Source organism: Lissotriton helveticus, chromosome 5_1 (assembly GCF_964261635.1).
Source record: "Lissotriton helveticus chromosome 5_1, aLisHel1.1, whole genome shotgun sequence".
NCBI classification, from domain to species: domain Eukaryota; kingdom Metazoa; phylum Chordata; class Amphibia; order Caudata; family Salamandridae; genus Lissotriton; species Lissotriton helveticus.
This window is the reverse complement of record NC_136065.1, coordinates 1526262376-1526275477: the sequence shown is the minus strand read 5'-3', so window position 1 is coordinate 1526275477 and position 13102 is coordinate 1526262376.

Here is a 13102-nt window from a genome sequence, read left to right as displayed (position 1 = left end):
AACCTTGTGATTCGAGTCATCCCAGGAAGATGCGGATTCACATACCTGACCTCCAATGAGGGAGAAAAGGTACTAATTGCATACAAATCACACTTGTACACAGAAGCTGAAAAAAAGTTCAGTATTAAAGAAAACATTGTTCATGCAGTTCAAACGGCTATAGCAAGAGAAAAAGAAAAAGCTGACGGTAGACGTATCACAGTCAGAACAGCAGAATCAGCCTTTGAGGCATTAACAACCCCATGTAATCCCCATGTAATTTACCAACCACAGCATTGAATCCAGAGTGGATACAATGGGTAAATTCAATTACTACAGAGAAAGTATACTACTATTTTGATCCAGAATTGAAAGAATTAAAATATCTAGATTATGAAAAAACATGCCCTCTGCCAATCGACATTCTGCCCTTATGACACTACGCCTGTGTAATCTATACAGACGGATATGCTCAACCCTCAGTTTGGGGAGAACAAGCATACAACCCCACATGTGAAGTTACAAAAGAAGTGTGGCGCGGAGGTAAATTAAGACCTCTATTGACAAAAACACACTCAGTGGAGAATAATTCAGAAGAACAAACTGAAATTATAGCGTTAAAAATGGCGCTAGATAATGCCGATCGCGAATTCCCGACACTTATAGTGTGCGATTCGCATTACTGCGTCAAATCATACAATAACGATTTGCAGAAATGGATTCAGAATGGTTACAAAGATGACACAGGTGCCACAATAAAGTAGAAAACGCTTTGGGAACAAGTAGTTCTTTTAAAGAAAGAACTACCAAAAACTCACGTGATACATTCAGTGAGTCATCGGCGTGATGGCGTTCACGTTGCAGGGAATTCATTGGCTGAGACAGCCACAGCGGTTGCAACTAAATCGGCTTCCGTAGCTACAAAAAAGAGTACAGTAAAATACATTGACGGTGAAACAGTGCTGGCGGTAAGAACGTCATCAAAAGGCGACTGCTCAGCGCTACCGATCAATTACCCACTCAACTATACATACATAATCGATGCAAACTCCGTTCCTTTTGCTCGAATCCCTGGAGTGGGGGAGAGAGTAATTCCAAACATGGACAGGAGAAGCTTGTTAATCGCAGACGCACATATGGGTGAGGGTCTTAGACACCTCAAGCTAAAAGATTCCCTAGAAGAATTACAATCAGTGTACTGGTGGCCAGGCATGAGTCTACATCATCACATTTTTGCAAAAAACTGCCCAGGCTGTAACAGAGATCGCAGTGGCGAGCGAGGAGGACTATTGCCATGGCATTTCGCTCCAGATAAACAACAACAATAAGAAAGTACCCATCATGAAGAAAAAAAAAAAAGCGTCATATTAACATAAAAAGACTAATTTTCACTTATAATGTAGACCCCAGCGCTCGGCTGACGTCTGGACTGTTATAAAAAGATTTGCGAGTCTATAATGGCATATACGCTAGGAGCATGCTACGTTTTGACTAATATTTTCCCTTTAGCCCTCAAGCTTATGGGGAAGCATGGCCAAATGAGCATTGCATAGCGGGACTCTTCTCACTTCCTTCCTGAGGGATACGGGATGGTGTAAAGAAAAAACCAAGGCATAAAGCTATCTATAATGGAAAAGGTATTAGGTTCGGGAGCTGGGTGGGTCAAACATTTAATAAGTGTCCAACGTAGTCTAAATAACCTGCCAAGAAATTCTCAGAAAGGATTCAGTCCGTACGAACTATTGTTCGGGACTAGAATGATGATCCAAGATCTTGATAGTCAGACTTCAGTGGTTAAAGATAAATGCTTTGATATCAAAGATCGTTTGGCTATTTTACAGGACTTAAATGAAACAAAGAAAGACCTGAGCAACATAAAGTTGAAACAGCAGCCAACAACCACTGAAGAGAAACCACCTGTCCCAGCAAGGCCTGTCTGGATTCCAAAAGTCGGGGATCTAGTCAGAGAAAAGATTGTGGTAAAGAAGGAATTTGGGCCTTCTTACAGAAAAGCAGTTCCTGTCTTGTCTGTCAACGGGACAAGATCAGTAATACTACCGCCCCTTGCTGGTAAAAAGGAGAACAGAGTTGTATCCATCGACCTGGTAAAACCACAATCATGTGGCCGATAACAAACAGTAGGCCAAGTGGACTCCCAAGAAGTAGTAGAACACCAATGTTTGCTACAAATCCAGAGGTTCAAACTAAGAGGCTAATCACATTCGAAATGCCTACAGAACATCAACAAGGACTATGCAATAAAGCAATGGAACCTAAACCTCTAAAAGCCCAAATAAAAACATTTAGTCGAGACACACCAACCTACAATGAAGTAACATATGACTATGCTGATGAAACAAAGGAAACTTCTAGAACAAAAAGTAATCCAGAAGCAATTGGAACAATTGACAGAACAGCATCCGGCTACTTCATCAACTTCAATGATTCATCTGAAGATCTGAGTGAATCTAAGAAACAGCCATCAACAAAAACTTTTAAAGATAAAGCTAAGGAACTTTTACAACAACTGAAAGAAACCTATCTGATTTCTCCATGGATTGAATTTTGGGTGGCCTTAGGTGCATTTATCCTCATACTTTGGCTCATCATGGTACTATGCTTGGGACATTTCATTGAGGGAAAATATGCAACAATGGACACAGCAAGCCAGAATATCAACTTGGTCCTTAAACCACACACATCTTCACACGTCGAGAAAAGAGAACTTTCTTCAGTGAACTTAACAGCCAATCCTATACCAGGCAGTGTAGCATGGGACAATACTGATTATGAAATCTATGGTCCGGTTGAAATCCTGAAGTATCCACACCAATTCAAGATCTCATTGAGTGACTTTGTTAAACCAAACACATTTGCTGATGATTGGGACTTTGAAAGTATTAATGATATGATGTCTGACCTAGTGATGTCTGCTAAATTTACAGAACATGATTATTTGCAGGGTTCGTCTAATTATGATCAGATGTTCTGCTACAACCACTATGGTAACCATTATCTACATAAATCTGCACAACCTAGAAATGTTTTAAATTATAACCAATGGGAACATTGTGCTACTCCTCCAAAAGGTAGCTCGAAAACATTTTATGATAAATATTCATGCTTTTCAGGGTTTAACACAAGTAAAGCAGAAACATTTTATTTCAAATTGTCAAATAAGACAGGTATGAAGACCATGCTTACAAACACAAAATTGATATATTCAGATTCATTTTTTGAGCAAATGAATACATTTGGTTTTGATTTCTGGAACAATAATATTGAAGCAAAAACTGTTTGGGGTACAAGAGATTGGCAAGTACAAGGTATAGAATCATTGTTTAGAGCCTGCATGATCCCAGAACAAATTATATTTTTGAATGACACTATTCAACAAACTACCTGTCTTGGCTTAGCCAAAATCAAAGATTTAAACAAACCATCTATTCCAAAGCCAACTGTGAACAGTAATAGCTCTATAGATGTTGAGATAGACGTGAACCATATATTAAACCAAAACAGAACACATCCTGAATGGAAAAAATGGTTGATCTGGCCCACAGATACAAATAACTGTCAAGACAGATTCCTGAACAAAATACAGGGGTTCACATTGACCAGGCCAGACCCTAGATATTCCCAAAGACAACATCCAGGGATAGTAACCACCTACAGTGTGGGCAAGCTCTGCCTTCAATGGCTACAAACACCCACACTGGCAGAAATTAAGCAACACCTAACTTTACTTACAGAAGGTGCTGACTTGCGTGATTTCATTATGGGACCACGCAAACAGCGTCAAAAACGTTTCATAGCGGCCTCTATATATGCAGCTTATAACGAAGCCTGGAAAGAAGCTCAAATTGAAACAGCAGAGAAAATACGGGAAATTGACCGTATTAATTTGGAAAAATCACTTTCTGTGGTGGACAATGGGTTAATGACTCTGTCCTCCAGAATATACTCTCTGGACAGCATTGTGTCTTCAGCAATCGATATAATATCGCAAGACTTACTGTTGTTACAACACGGTCAGTCCCAATTGCGTTCTATTGTACAGCTTGGCTGGACGTTACAAAATCTGCGTTCAGGCTATGTGCCTTGGCGTTTAATCAACACAACGTCATTATTTAATATCTTTAACCTTACTGATAAACAAATCAGTTTGGCACAGAAGGGTGCTGACTATACAATTCTGAGCATTGAAAAACTTGAGAGATTACAATTGACAATGTCAGAACGACCTGTCATTGAATGGATAATACATGGGATAATAAATATTCCGATAACTACTTTCCAGTTTCAATACTGCCAAAAATATATACAGGCAGGCCAGTATGAAAGGTTGGGTAAAGGGTACATTAAGTCAACATGGAACTTGCCCTATACACACGCATGTGTCAGTAATAAAGGCCAGAGTGTGTTTCTTAGTGGCAATAATTGTGCGAGGTCACTAAGCGGTACACTTCTGTGTCAGGGTATTAGTTTGCATGGAGCCTGTGAAGGGACTTCAAATAACCTTTCATGTTACCAGCTAGGCACACCTGCAACACAAATAGAACCATTCTTTAGGAGGCTCTCGAACGGGAGTTACATTCTAATAGTAGATCGCAGATGTTGTAGTTTGCTGCCCGGAAAACCTTATCTCATAATCGTGACTAGGAAGGTCATGTGCTGTGAACGAGTATTGTTCCCGAACGATTCTCCAGACAGGGAGGCAAGGTTATGGCCCAACTTGAAAATTGCTTCTATTCGAATTGATACTTTAAGCAGAATGAAGACAGTGCTCCTACAGACGCCGACCAGGCTAACGTCATCTAAAGAAACGTATGATCTCCAAGTTGCAAGGACAACGGCAGAGATTCATTCATTGTTATCAACTAATTCTCCCATACATTTCGCAGAAATACTGAACGAAATCTTAAATATTTCTGATACCAGTGGTGTCTCAAGTGTATTTAAGACAGTGTTTTCAGGAGCTTTAACACGATTCAAAGCCATCCTGGGTATTTTTCCAGACTTTGTCCATTCCATTTTTGGCGGACTTCCTCTCCTTTTGGGACTAGTGGCAGGCATCCTATTTTTTATCCTGTTATTTCGCTATGGCAAACCATGTCACAGACAAAACACCTGCGACAAGGGAAGAAACGATCCTAGCCATTGGCTACCGGGACCGCATAACTAAAGTCCTTGAACTAGCACGGCTTCTGGACTTGAACATGACTTGGTTTCTTTCATTTAGACCGATGTGGCAACGTTGTGTTATGCCTGTATTAAGGTGCTTGCTATGTGGCGAAGAATGCGTGTTGGACACCTGTCTGACACTACAATCGGATGTGCCAATGGACGCAGAAACCTTGTTGGGTCCGGTAACGGCTCATACATTGTGCTGTCCCCAGCGGCTACCTATCCTGATGACGGCATTCGTGGAGACTTCACCACTGCGATTGAGGGGTAGTGAAGTACGAGATGAAAGCAGCATCGATCAGGTACGACCTTCAGTCAGCTATGCTGATCAAAACATCAATGGAGGCAATCATGTTCATGAATGCATGGTAACAACTTTTTCCGAGTTAGTGGAACTTTCGCAAGAAGCTGTTGACAGTTTTTCAACAGTCTGAATGATATGATGTTTTCACCAGAGCAGAAGGAATGACTTTGAGCAAGCTAGCACACGGAGTTCCCTACATACTGAATTTGGCCTTCAACTTTTAAAAAGCGATATGGGAATTTTTTTCTCATCAGTTTTTTCAGACAGCGGGAACCTTTTTCCCCAATCCAAAAATATTTACAATTTTTGGGACACTTATCTTCTGCTTAAAGTTAAAACTATTCTTAGAGAACTGAATTTCTATTTTAGGTACTCTAGAGACATTAGCTACCCTCTAGCATGTTCATACAAATTTTATGTTGTGATGAAATGGTCTCGCACTTTTCTTCTGTATTAAGAGCCATTTCATGTGTAGTTTTCGGATTTTATTCATGCTGAGTTTAAAATATGCGTTATAGATTTAGCATTATTATACTGCTTGAGTGCATATAGTACATATAATTATCTTTCGTATATTTCATATTTCCAGTTTTCAGAATGCATATGAATGTATTTTGGGGTGGTATGGTATACACATACACTACTAGTTTTTTACTATGCCTAGATTTGTAAATATGGACATAGTCTACGTGGAGTGGGTGTGATGTATTCCTATGGGTACTGTATCGATCCCCCTATTCCTGACCCTGGTTTGGTTAATAAATTAACTAGCAGCCATCTAACGGCGCAAAAACCCGTTATCTGATTAAGCCACACCACGGCACAGAAGCGCGTTATCTGATTAAGTCATAACGCATGCCATCTAATTAGGCAAGCGATATTCCTCCAGCCCCCTCATAGGCATACGGAGTTCTCAAAACAAATCAAACTACAGCGACCTGGGAAAATCCCCGCAGCCATTGTTTTGATTTCATCAAGAACTTCAGTAAAGAATGTGCGAACGAACCCGTTCGTATGACATCCTTATTGACGTATTTATGTCCATCCTTACGTCAATCTCGACACCTTTCAGGTATAAATATTACCGACATTGCCTTAAGCAAACACACGCGGTGGTGACAAGATTGGAGCAGCGAGACGTGCCGAGGAGCCCAGCTGAGAGCGAAGCCCACAGACGCTGCCCCGCCTTTCTGACGCGCTGAGAAAGGAGACGCTGACTTTTCTCCTGCCGAGAAATCCAGCTCCGGCGCTTCCAAGCCGCCCTCGCAGGCAGCTGGAATATCAAGACCTGGGATAAGAGATACCAGCCCTCCAGCCTTCTAGATCCCAGGTACAGAACTGATTAACCCCTTGCAGAGAATTCTTGAGTCAGTCCCTTGGCAAAACAAACTTAACTTAAACTGCTACTTATCTACTCCCGCCCACGTATTAGGCTTAGGTCAGGTACACTGGGGTAGGCGTGGTTAGAAGCACCAGTTGAGTACGATTAGTCAATGTATATATGTATGTATCTATTTTATCCATTTTAAAGTATCATATGGCTCAGAAACCATATCAATGCTTTTACAGTATTATTTTATAATTCTGTTTTTACTGTATGCACTTTACTTAACTATAAGTATTGCAATAATAGCGATCCATTTCTCTTGTACGAGAAAAGAGACTGATCAATAAATAACATCTTTTATTGAACACGCCCGTCTCTTCCTTTTCTCTACAATCTGGTGAAACTAAGAATGCACTGAACTGACTGAGTAAAATAAGTTGTCTTTTGTTTTCACACGACTCTAGAGATACACTCTTGATTAGGGGAGAGCAAAGTTGTCATGTTCTATGGTTGTCAGAAACTAAATCCCTTCTTGTCTATCCAGGGAGGTTAAACTCCTCCTTGCCTATTCGAGAAAGTTTCTAGTGAACTCTGAGCTAGCTGGCAAACACAAAACTTTAAGTCTAATATCGTCGGTAAAAGACCTAGTTAACCTCTGCCCTAGGTCTATACTACTGAAGATATTATTCCAATGCGCAGAGCCTATTGGGATAATAGGAACTACACTACACCATCAGATCCTACTTAGGGCTGGGCGGAGTTCTACTATGCGGAGCTCCGCAAAGTGCCGAAGTGCGGTAGAGTAAGTTGTGCTGCTCGTGCTGATTTTTAGCACCTGGAGTTTGTCCGGTGTTGTAAAATCAGTGTGAATGGCACCACGCGCAGAGCAAAAGGGTGCTGCTTCTTTCTGCCACTTGAGTAGATGTTCTACTTGATTGGCAGTTTCCTCAACGCAAGCAGCCGGTTTCTCAACACAAGCAGTAGCGATCTGCTGCGACTGCCTGCATTGAGAAATCTCGCCGGGAGGTGGTCTAGCATAAGGTTTTCTACCCTCCAGCTCGCCAACTTAATGCTGGCGAGCTGCGCGAGGAAACATTCCACTCCACACCGCTATGCAGAATATTTCGGAACTCTGTGCTCTCCGTGGAGCATGGAGGGGATAAAACTCTGTGAGTTCCCCCGGAGGAGTAGAGTTGACCGCCCACTCCTAATCCTACTGACGATGATGCACACATTGAGTAATTGTGTTTGCAATGACACAGAATAGCAATTATTTTTAGCTTCAGAGAAGGGCTTGCAATGGGCAATTCTAGATGCCGGCACCAAAGTTGATTTCCCACAGAAGGCACACAGAAATGAGAGCTATAGAAAAAAAATATAAAGTTAACCAAAGAACAACAGGAGGTAGGAAAGGTTCTGCAATCTGATACTGACATACCAAACTGATACTTATGGCACCTGTTTAATTGCCACCTAAACCTCCATTCACTCCCTTGAGCAAACACCAATGACTGTCTTGGCTTACTCTGCTGGGGGAGTTGCTCAGGACCACCCAAAAATTCAGTAGTACTTTGATTTTTTTTTAAAACATTTCAAGGAGTGAATTATTTTCTCAAATGTCACATCAGGTCAGATAGCCTCTTGGGTGACTAAATAATAGGGAAGATGTCCGTGTTCAAATGCAGGCCAATGCAGGTGAATGCACAGAAAGGAATCCTTAGCCTGGACTAGTAGGCAGATGGGATGTGGCTCATTGAGCTGATGTATGAATTCTATTTTGACCTGGAATCCCGGACTCTGGCCTTTGTAACAGCTCACCTGGAATATGGCATTGCCTCAATTCAGAGCGGGTGATAGAGAAGAAACAAGTTTACTCAGAGCATGGTTGCTCTTATGCTGCAGCGTCTGCACTGTTTAATTGGTATATGCAGTGCCATGAGACAGGCTCTAGGCCAAAGAAATATAAACTGGAAGAATTGCAGTGAATGGGCGCTGAGTGGGCAAGCTAGAAAATGTTATGTGCCTTTGCTTAATTGTAGCATCAGCGGCCGTACTTCCACAGGTGCCACGTTCATTCTCTAGCATCACCTTCCCCATATATCTGTATGAGTGCGAATACTGAAGCGTCTGAAGCTGATGCATATTCAACTAGGCTGAGCACAAGATGACCCACGCGTTCGGTGGCTTTGCTTACTCCAGAGTTGGCCCTGGATGAAATGATGAGGAGAGTGGTGGTGAAGTAATGAATTGCAAGCAGCAGGAGCCTCAGGTATCAGATTGGCTCACTGCATATATACCAGAAGGATTGACTACGTAGAGCTATGGTTTAGCTTTCTAAAGCTGACCAGAGAAGACACTGGAAATGGCGTCCTTGGCCACTAGTGGGGGCAGTGGGACAGAAGTTTGGATGCTCTGCAATGCTCCATCCTGTCTGGAATCGTGGCAAGGAGCAGATATTATCCCTTATGAGATAGACCCTATACAGCCAGAGCTACTCATCAAAAGGGAAATCCGGGCCAGCTTTTCTTGTAAATTACCTCATCGTGACGCTGAGAACGAATGGGGTACAGTTACCGAAGCAACTTATTTCCAGAGTAGCCGCTGAGTGAACATTTGCAAGACGCTACTGAAGGCTATCAACTCAGTGGGAAAGTCATATAGTACACAATGCGCGCCTTTTTCCTGAACAGGAACTATAGGGACTTTTCCCTACATTCCTTGGCCTATAAATTGTGTTTTTTTTCCAACCGGAGTCTGAGGTATAGCCTAACCATAGGTGGGCACGAGAGGGTCTAAAGGAGAAAGGTGCATCACACAGGCTCGCATAATGAAGTTGCTGTGTCACGTTTACTAAGCTTTCAATCCAGAGTAGCTGCAGGGCACATCTTGGCAGAATGCTGTTAGGGAGGGAACAGACTCCCCATTCCATACATGTATAGGTATAAGGGTCGACACCCCCACTGGAATCGGTGCAAGGATGTTTATGTACACCCCAAATTAATGTTTATCCCTGGCTTTCCAGAGTGTCATTTCTGTTTCTATTAATAGCTTTCTGTGCTGCAATGACGGTTTGTAGACATGGCACCGAGCCATCTTTGTCTGTGCGATTCTTTTTGGCAGGACTTCTAAGTGTGATTCACTAATTGGTATTATTTCCATGAAGTGCACACGACTCCTAGGTTAGACATGAGTGAGTTCTTATGCAGCAAGAGCCAGGCAGACTCATGAGTGGCAGTGCTGCCCGGGCAGCAGTACATAGAGCATACGCAATGAAGGCAATGCTACTCTCATTTCCTTTAATATCCTTCATTGAATGCTGATACAGCACCACACAGGGCAGGGCTGGAAAACAAATTCAGACTCGGCAACACTTTTTAAAGCAGCAACAAATTGCAAGAACTACAAGTGGAATGGGGCGCCGGGGTAGAGGTGGATCAATTGCAGCCCTCCCTACTCTGAAAGTAGCGCCTTAGCCGGCAGCTCACCTGGGATGGCAGCACAGGAACCAGCACTCTAATATGCATGCACTCAAATAGCGACACTGGCACTATTAGACCTGTTGATGAGTTGTCGTATACGTAATTACTGTGAACTGTGCCACGAGATATTTTTGAACATGGGCGAAAATGCCATAATTTCCTTTGTGGAAATTATGCAAATTACCCAAAAAATGTGTGAAACCAAATGTTATTACGCAAAATTCTGTTCTGCCACTTCAAATGGAGGTTAGAAAGCACTATGCTCTAAAAAATAATCCAACATTTTGTGTGTCCTGAACAGCTTATTGTGTTTGTTTTATTCAAGTTGGGCTTTTGGTGGCAGCCGACTGCAGGGAGGTGTGCCCCCCAGGGAGTTTGAGACATGGTGAAGGCAAGGCTGCATTGGTCTACTTTTGGGTTCTTTTTGGGCTTGCTGGGCTGTGTTGGGAATTATCGCCCAGCATATGGATGCCCAAACTATAACCACTTTAACCATTTTGTGGTGACACAGTGGCAGTTAGGACAATTTTCAATTCTAATAATTGTCATACGACTTAGGATAGGTAGCATTTTGAAATGACAGGACACTTGTAAAGCGTGTGGCTACCCGGAGGCCTCCCTACGCTAGCCATGACTAGTAGTCAGAACAGGAAGGATTAGGGAAACAGAGAAGTTTTCAGTTATTTTCGGAAAACAGGGAGACTGGGTTCCCTGCGGAGATATAGCAGCAGTGTGTTCCGGAGATTTGCGGCACTAAGGGAGAAACGTCGGCAACCGCTTCTGGCCCTCTTAATTCTTGGGGTTTCAACTAAGTGCAGTTTGTCCGAGCGGAGTTTCCTGATCGCTTTGTAGGGGCGGATCATGGCCGAGATTTAAAGTGGTCCCTTACCCTGCAAGGACTTATGGATGATGCAGAGGGTCTTAAAGCTAACTCTTTCTTTCACTGGTAACCAGTGAAGGGAGCGAAGAGCCGGTTTAGATGAAAGGCACTTTGACATTCCCAACAGTAGTCTTGCTGTGCAGTTTTGGACGGTTTGCAGTTTATTGATTACTGCAATCAAGGCCCCTAGGTAAAGTGCATTTCCTTAGTCTATCCTTGAGAGTATAAGTGATTGGACTAGGATTTTCTTAGCTTGGGGGGAGAAGAGGAAGCACCTTTCTGGCCATTCTGAGCAGGCCAAAGCATGTTGCAACTGTCTTCCTAGCTTGCGCCTTGAATGTCAGGTTCCGGTCTAGCCAGATGCCTAGACTCTTTATTTCCATCTTGGGGTCCGGGACTGGACCCATGCATGCTGGCCACATGGTCCCCATTGTCGTATTTAGGGGGTTGCCCATGATCTCGGTCTTTTCCCCATTGAGGTTCAGGTGGGACGCCTCATCCACTTAGAGACTTCAGTTAGGCATGCATTCAGGGCCTCAGGATGTTGTGTAGCTTGGTTCAGTGATACGCCCAATTGAGTGTCATCTGCGTAGGTCACCATATGGTTCCCAAAAGGGGCTACAATTGTTGCCAGAGGGGCCATATATACATTAAAAAGGGTTGGGCTTAGCGATGAGCCCTGCGGGAGACCAAACAACAAAGGAAGGGGTTTGGAACTCACGCTTTCTTAAAAAATCTGAAAGGAACGTCCTTCCAGGAAGGAGCGCAGCCACTTCAGTGCACTTGCAGCTACTCCTGTTTCTGAGACGGTGAATCAGGACTTGATGGTTTACTGTATCGATTGCTGCACTCAGGTCCAGGAGTCTGATGGGTGCTGATCCTCCTGAATCCAGGATCTTTCTGCTTTCTTCTACCACCGCTAGTAAGGCAGTTTCCATGCTTTGTCATGGGCGAAAACCTGTCTGGGAGGGGTGAAGCAGGCTAAGGGATTCTAGAAAGTTTGAGAGGGTGTGGTTAGTATTAGGTAATCATATTCGAGTTTCATGCAGAAGATGCCATGTGACTGCCGGATGAGGCAGCTGTATGGACTTGTGGATGCCAGTCGTGCAGGATATGGATGCACCTGGTAAGGCATGCATCGGATGGTGTGGCGGCAGCGATCCTCTGTTGTTCACCCCCACGCACATTCAATGGTGTACAGGTAATGGGGATGGGCTGCTCCGTAAGTAGAAGAGCGGTCCCAAGAGGAGCATGTGGCTTGCGCACTGGAAGGACCCAGCGCTTTGGCCCTCACTGGCCTTTAGAGGCGGGGAGGTGGGTGGGGCTAAGACCCAGCCGGGACAGCAGGAGAATGCCTCAGGCACTGCCAGTGCCATGGCCCTTAAACTAGAGCGAACACAGCGATACCAAAGGGGATGATGGACAGAGCGTTTGAGCAAATCAAACACTCACCCCCAGTCAACTGATCTGGGTTTAATCCATCACTATTCTTTAGCTCACTCCACCACCCTAGTTCAGACATGGCCATATGCAAATCAGTCTGACCCTATGCCTCATGGGAACAGTCCAGCCCAATCTGCCAAGCCATGACTTCCCTGGAGCGGAAACAAGCATCCTGGGACAGATTTTGGAGGCCAAGGAAGGGAAGTGAGAGAGAGAACGTTTTGGATAGGCTTGGAAGGAGGAGGGTGGGGTGATAGTGAGGAATGAGCTGTTTGCCTTAGGGCAACAGACTGGGGGTGTTCACAGATAAGCGTGCACCCCTTTAGGTTGGGGTGATGGAAGGTGATGGAAGGAGCCGGGGTGTGGGGGCACAGGAAGAGGTGGGCATATAGCACTAAGGTGGTGTGGCCCCAGGTGTGGCCCCTGGTATCTCTGGCTACAGGGGCGTGGCTAGAGAAGGCCCCAAATCACTATAGAGGGGCCGGAGCAATGTGGGCGGGAAG